The following is a 7,678-nucleotide window of genomic DNA, read 5'->3' as shown; positions in this document are numbered from 1 at the left end:
GGTATTTCATTTATCTTAGGCAATGATTTAGCTGGGGGGAAGGTTTGGGGTAACACCGAGGCCGTCTCGCCACCTGTTGTCTCTGATTCGGTGCCTGAGGTACCACCAAAGCCAGATCAGTGCGCACGGCAGCATCCTGATGTGTTTCCTAGCTGTGCTGTCACTCGTGCCATGGTAAAACGTGGCCTTGATTCTGATTTGGTGTCTCTAAACGACACTTTCCTTACTAAACCTGATCTAGTTTCATCTAGTGGTTCCTCACAATCACCTGTAGGGGAGCTGGAGACTACCAATACTAACTTGGACGACTCCACTGGAGGTGGTGATGACGCAGATGGTGAGAGTAAGTCTGTGAAAGTAGCGCCTCCTTTGGGAGTGATTAATGGTGATTCAGAAGTTACAATTTTGAGTTCAAATGAGCTTGAGCGCTGTTCTTTGCCTGACTTGTTTAAGGTTTCACGTAAAGAATTGATTAAAGAGCAATTGGTTGACTCTTCTCTTAAACCTTTATTTGTTTTAGCATCTCAAGAGAAACCTGAGGATGAGTCCTCCTACTTTGTACAAGACGGCTTGTTGTGTAGAAGGTATGTGTTCCAGAAAGAGAATTTTACCAATTCTTTTGTACAAGTAGTAGTTCCTTGTAAGTTCAGGAAAGCGGTGCTAGACCTACGAAGTAGCGGGACACACTGGGGTGCGGAAGACCTATGACAGGATTGTGCGTCGGTTTTGTTGGCCTAGGTTAAGGAGAGATGTTTCCTCCTATCTGAAAACATGTCATGTGTGCCAGTTAACCGGCAAACCTAACCAACAGATTCCTGTCGCGCCATTGCAGCCCATTCCTGCAGTGTCCAATCCTACTGTGTAGAACTTGGGTCTGATTGGGAAGAGGGTCTCCCTTGGCTTCTCTTAGCAATTAGGGAGGTTGTTCAGGAGAGCACGGGCTTTAGCCCTAATGAACTGGTATTTGGACATGCTGTGAGAGGGCCAACCGCTGTCTTAGCTGATGAGTGGTGTACTGCTGAGACACCTGTTAATGTGTTGGATTATGTTAGCGGATTTCGCTATCGTTTGTACGAAGCTAGAGCTGCTGCTAGACGTAAGCTGGGTAAAGCTCAGTCTAAGATGCAACGTCTTTACAACCGCAGGGCGAAGCAACGTAGTTTTAAACTTGGGGATAAAGTTTTAGCTTTGTTGCCTATTCTAAATAGTCCCTTTCAGGCTAAATTCGGTGGCCTGTACGAAATTGTGAAATGTTTCAATGATCACAATTATTATGTCATTAGTACGCCAGATCGGCGGAAAAAGGTCCAGGTCTGTCATATTAATCTTTTGAAACCTTATTTTTCTCCTTTACCAGCTGCACCTGTTGGATTAATTGCCACCACGCCTCTAGGGGGCTCTAGTGATCCAGACTATGTGGTCTCTTCGGTGGGTAACGGTTCTGAAAGTCTTGATTTTGTCAGTGAGGAGTCCAGTGAGGGCGTGAGAGGTCCATCACAGGCGATCGTGGAAGGTCGTCTGCGAAATTCTGAGTTCCTAGCAGAGTTACCTTTACATCTTTCCCATTTGATTGATATGGAGAAAACAGATATCATTGGTTTGATTGAGTTTTTCCCTGCTCTGTTTCCTGATGTTCCTACACGTACATCTGTGATTGAACATGATATTGACGTTGGTGGAGCTTTACCAATTAAACAACACGCCTATCGTGTCAATCCTAGGAAGAAGGAATTGTTGCAGAAAGAAGTAGACTATCTGTTAGCCCATGATCTTGCTGAACCTAGTTTTAGTGCATGGAGCTCCCCCTGTTTGTTAGTGAACAAACCAGATGGAACCTTTCGTTTTTGCACTGACTATCGTCGACTGAATTCAGTTACAAAGCCAGACTGTTATCCATTACCCCGATGTGATGACTGCATAGACCGTGTTGGCTCAGCCAAATTTGTGAGTAAATTTGACCTTCTAAAAGGGTACTGGCAGGTTCCTTTAACAGTCAGGGCTAAAGAATGATCTGCTTTTGTAACATCTGATAATTTCCTGCAGTACCGTGTTATGCCATTTGGGGTCAGAAATGCTCCTGCGACTTTTCAGAGGCTCGTCAACCTGGTCTTGGCCAGTATGAAGGGTTGTGATGCATACCTTGATGTGGTTCTTTATAGTACCAACTGGACTCATCATTTGCAGCAGATCAACGAACTCTTTACTCGTCAGGCTAACGCTAACCTAACTATAAACCTTGCCAAGTGTGAGTTTGGTAAGGCTAGTGTTACTTATCTTGGGAAGATAGTTGGTGGAGGACAAGTTCGGCCTGTAGGAGCAAAGATTGAAGCCATATGTCACTTCACCACACCTGAGAACCGCCGGGAACTCCGGAGGTTTCTTGGTATGGCCGGTTACTATAGGGCCTTTTGTAGGAACTTTTCTTCTGTTGTTACACCTTTAACAAACCTCCTCAGTCCTAAGGTTCAATTTCAATGGTCTCCTAGTTGTCAAGAAGCATTTGACAATGTTAAGCTGTTGCTTGCTTCTTCCCCTGTGCTATCTGCTCCCGACTTTGACCGTCCTTTCAGTGTTGCTGTTGATGCCAGTGAGAGTGGTGCTGGAGCAGTTCTGTTACAGGTAGGATTAGATGGAGTAGAGCACCCAGTAGCATACTTTTCAAGGAAGTTTAATCGCCATCAGCAAGTCTACTCCACAGTGGAGAGAGAAGCGCTAGCTTTAATCCTTGCAGTACAGCATTTTGAGGTCTACTTGGGCTCCTCTCCGAGTCCAATAGACCTTTTCACTGACCACAACCCATTGGTCTTTATTGATCGTATGCGAAACCAGAATCAACGCATTATGCGTTGGAGTTTAATTCTTCAGCAATACCCTTTGAAGATTCAACATATCAGAGGCAAGGACAACATTGTGGCAGATACGTTGTCCAGAGTCTAAGAATAGTTTAGTCTATCTTCACTGTGGTTAGTTATCATATGCTGTAGTATAGATACTTTATGTGTACTGTCTGTGTTGCATTTCCCTAGTCCTAGGGGGCCCCAGGATTTAGGTTGATGTGGCACAGGAGGTCTTTCTTTTTGTTTTTGTTTGTTTGTTTGAGGTTTACCTACAGCAAACCTCTTAGTGAGGGAGGCCCACCTGTGCCCCCCTTCAGGCTTCGCCCTGCCAGTGCACGGGAAGGACGAACCTGAGCCTAAATGCTTTATTGTCTGCACCTGTATTTAGGGTGGGGCTATAAAAGGGTTTCTCGCTCTCTCTCTGGGGGGGAACTTCTGTTCGGTACTTGTAGGCACTATATTGAGATTCTCTCTCACACGGGCTCTTTGACTTCTTTCTAAATCTGTCCCCCTTTCTATTTCTTTAGCTCTCACTTTCTTATTCATTTACCTAACAAATTGATACATTCATTCACTCATGCACGACATTGAACATTACCTTTTTCATACCCCTATTTGGTTGATTGTTGACATTGGTATAAATAAATTCGTATTATTGAATTTAAACTGTCTTGTGTCTTGTCCCTCATTATGTGACGGTAACCTAACGAGTCTGCCGTTACAAGGACAAACACAAGTGGCAACTGGTAAAGAGAGACATAGGCCTACTGATTGGCAACGTAACTATTTGGCTAACGTTGTAGCGTTGGTTGGTTCAATGGCAATGTTCCAAAAGCCCATTATTCCGACAGCCCGCTGTTCCGAAATTGTCAGCACAGCAACGTGAACCACTGTAGCCCACATGCACATCCTAATGATTCACACAATCATAAACATATGAATGCATTTATTACACAAGCATGAACTTTAATTCAGAATATTATTATACACACATGGCATTTGCATCGCGATGATACAAAAATACTTTTATGATAGCCAACGCATGCATGCTTTGTCAGTTCTTGACTAGATCTGCGTAATGTCCTGCGACAATCTGCTGGTGATTTCCTTTGCACGAGTGGTTTCCCATATTCAAAAGCAGAGTAGGCTAAGTTAACAAATATTTCCTAGGAAAAGTTATATGCGTGATAGCCCGGTGAGCGTCACCGCTCCGCTGCGCAAACTAAATGCTGTGTGTGTTTTGTGCCACTTAAAATATTTCTAAATTATGCCAGGGGGACTATTTTTCGGAATATTGAGATTTCGGAATATCGGGCTTTCGGAACACTGGGCCGTCCCCGCGTTGGTTAATATCGTTGTAGCGTTGTCAACCTATTCGCAAGCAAAATATTACCAGAGATGGAGCTTGAAAGCAGGACCTTTTCCTCCTGCAAAAACAGTGCCATTTGTGTCGATTTAATACTCTCACAGTACAACCTCCTCACGGATGCTTATCATGTCATTGGGGTTAGCATATAAGTTTCTGTTGACTTTGTCCATCACACAGGTTGCATGTGAGAGAAGCTTCTCAACTTTAACATTTGTGAAGAATAGGTTACGAAGCTCATTGAGTCAGGACAACTTGGAGGCTTTCATGTTAATGTGCACACAGGGTTTTTCCTGGGTCAAAATGGGTCTTCGGTGCTCAAAAAAAAAATTGCACAGTCTGTTTTACCATGTCACCTTATTAGCTTACATGTTACCATTTCATAAATAATGGAGGATATGCTTCAGGAAATCATTTTGCTTACACTTTAGATTAAAATAGATAGGCTAATAGATTGACAGTAGTCCAAGCCCCATGGTGCTATCATGTATGGTTCAAAGATTATCAAGGTTTACCTCTACATATGCAAACTACTGAAATGTATATCAATAAAATCTAGAACTAACCAGTGGTCAGAAATGTAACACACAAATTATGAAATTCAAGTTTATCTATTATTACTATTCATTTTTATTATACAAACCTACATACCATTCTTTTTGTTTTATTATTAAAACTGTCCACAAATATGTTTAATAGTGTGTTTAACTTCTATTGGCCCACCAATGGAGGCTGCGTTGGAAATCAAACTTTTGTCAGCATTTTGAGTGGACATTTCATTTGCATTTGTACAGGTGTATTCGTGCACGTCGGGCTGGCCCTCGCAGCGGAACGACAGTTTACAACCGCAACGGTTTATTTATCAATGATAATATTAATATTATTATATTCGAGATGCAACACAAATCTATCCGCTCTCCTCCGAACGAGCTGAGCTTTCATTGATAAACCAATGCGGTTGTCTGCCTCTTCCGAGGCCCCGCGGTCTACTGGTACTCGTTCAAACGGGTAGACAAATCAAATAATAGCCTACACCTGTGTATGTCCTCAACATAACAGATATTTTAATACATTGAAAGCCATGAATACTGAAAATAGAATGTTATGCTCAAAATCAGCGCCGACTGATGAAGTCAGGATGCATACGCAAGTTGACTGATTGGCAGCTGGCCGCTCTGTCCATTCGCGCACCTCACAGTTGCGTATTGTTCAGACAAGAAGACACGCTTATCAACTCGATTACTATTGATCAAAACATAACGAGGTTTCGGCTGTAGCCTATACTTGAAACATACTATTGAGACCATATTCGCTTACATGCATTGCACGCGTGATGAATTGCCAATCATTGAACAGAGGCTGCTCCTAGCTTGCCAGTTTAGAGAAGACATTGGTTTGAATTTGAGCAAGCAGCTAGCTAGCAGTTGCTGACATTATCTAGCTAGCTAGCAGTTGCCTACAATATCTTAAAAAAATACTTTGATAGTAGGCTTAGTGTTTTATTTAAGCAGTGTGTTTGTGTACCTATATATCCTATGTGTGATGGTTAGAATATTAATGCCATATACAATAACTCACTTATGAGAGCTATCCAAAGACTGGTGGCTGCCTTAATGTACTGTATTTAGCAATCAACCTCCCTTACTCTGTACGTTTAGATGCGTTACAGGTAGCTGTAAGCCATTAGATGCATGAGAAATCTATAAAATAGATTCTATATATCTATAAATAACAGCTCACCTTTATCTTTTTAACCAGATTTGTAAACAGGTCGCGATCAATATTTTGCAGTAGCTATAATAGGCTACCTTGGTTAAATATCGAATTACGGTAGATGCATGCTAGCATTGCGCTAAATAATTAAGACAGCTAACATTAGTTAGTAGTGTTAACAAAGTCAGTTATTGTATATGGCATTAATATTATTCTAAAACACCTTCACTAGTTGTTTTAACCAGATTTGTAAGCAGGTTGAAAACAACATTTTTGAAGTAAAGTCCCTTGGTTTAAAACAGCTAAAAGCTAGCTACATTAAGTTGCTTGCTCAAATCCAAACCAACGTCTTCTCTAAACTGGCAAGCTTGGAGCAGCCTCTGTTCAATGATTGGCTCAGGGGGTGGGAGGTGGGATGCGCCCTTGAAGTCGACGGTGAGGGCTCAAAACACTATTAAGCTGAATTGCGCCATGAATGACAGCTTTTTTTTATTTATTTTTTTTATCGCGGACTTTTTTTTTTGCCTTAGGCGCTCGCGATTTGTTGTAGGCGCTCGGGAAAACGGCTTAGGCGCGCGCCCAAATTTTCTCTATGCAGGAAAAACCCTGGCACAGAGAAGGAAATCCTCATGTCTATAAGCAACGACACAGTTATAGATAAAGTGGCTGAAACCAGTGCACTGCTTAGGCGGTTACTGATGCTGTAGATGCTGTTGGTGCTATTTGCAATGTAACTGTATACTGTACTGTGAGTTGAACTGTAAACATTTGTTCAATATGCCTCTTTGTTGAAGAGTGGAATACGTTTCAAATGCTTTATTTATTTATTTCTGCTTTTGTTAATTTATCAACCTATCCTTGTGGAATATTTTTTGTTAACTTCTCAGCCTAAGTGGATTATTATTTAACCTTTACATTATTTGTTGAACCATGGTATTAATAAAAAAAAACTACAGGATAGTAAGAGCTGAACTGTTGCTTCATTTATCCAATTTCCACTACCGTGAAAAAAGTGGGCCGGTCTTGGGCCTGAAATTCCCGGGCTGAAAAGTGGCCCCACTCCGGCCCTGGCCACAGGTTAGAGGCGTTTTCTTTCTTTTGTTTTGTTCATCGTTTTCCCCATAGCCAGCCGCTGTATTGGTCGAGACATAGCACATTGTAGGCCCTGGGAAGCAGGTCTCCTTAGTCTGAACTGAGTGTTGCAATGCTGTGTAGTCCTAAACAATTATCCGAGTGTTTACCAGAACTTGAAGTTTGTAGTGTGTGTAGCCTGAACTCTTAGTGTGTTGCCCAAAGGGTTGTGTGCACCCGTTCATGTGTGGTATAGAGACCGTGGCTTCCATTAATGTTCTCTCTCTCAGTGTCTCGACTGATTACCCGGTGGCAGTTAAGATCCCCACCTCATGTATTTATTGACCAGCCTATACAACCTCTTCAGCATATTAAACAAAGAATGTATTTTTGTACTTTTCTAAATACCTGTGCTTGTACACGTATTGGGGCAGAGTTCCCCTTGCTCTGACACTACATTATATCAGTTAGCTCAAGGGGTGGCGTTGTCAGCCGTACATTAGGCACTACATAACTACAAGTACTCTACATTACCTCTTGCTGAAAAATTACCATTTAAACATGTCCTGTGTTGTGTGATTGTCTATCATAGTAATACCGCTAACCAAATTGGTGTTATTTGCCCCCTTTAAAATTGCTTTTTCAAAAAGTCAAACACCTGAAAACCAATTTTCTTTCCAGTGGAGTCTCC

The sequence above is a fragment of the Clupea harengus genome, chromosome 19 (genome assembly GCF_900700415.2).
Source record: "Clupea harengus chromosome 19, Ch_v2.0.2, whole genome shotgun sequence".
Classification (NCBI taxonomy): Eukaryota; Metazoa; Chordata; class Actinopteri; order Clupeiformes; family Clupeidae; genus Clupea; species Clupea harengus.
The sequence above is the reverse complement of the archived record's forward strand: the minus strand, read 5'-3'. Positions refer to the sequence as shown.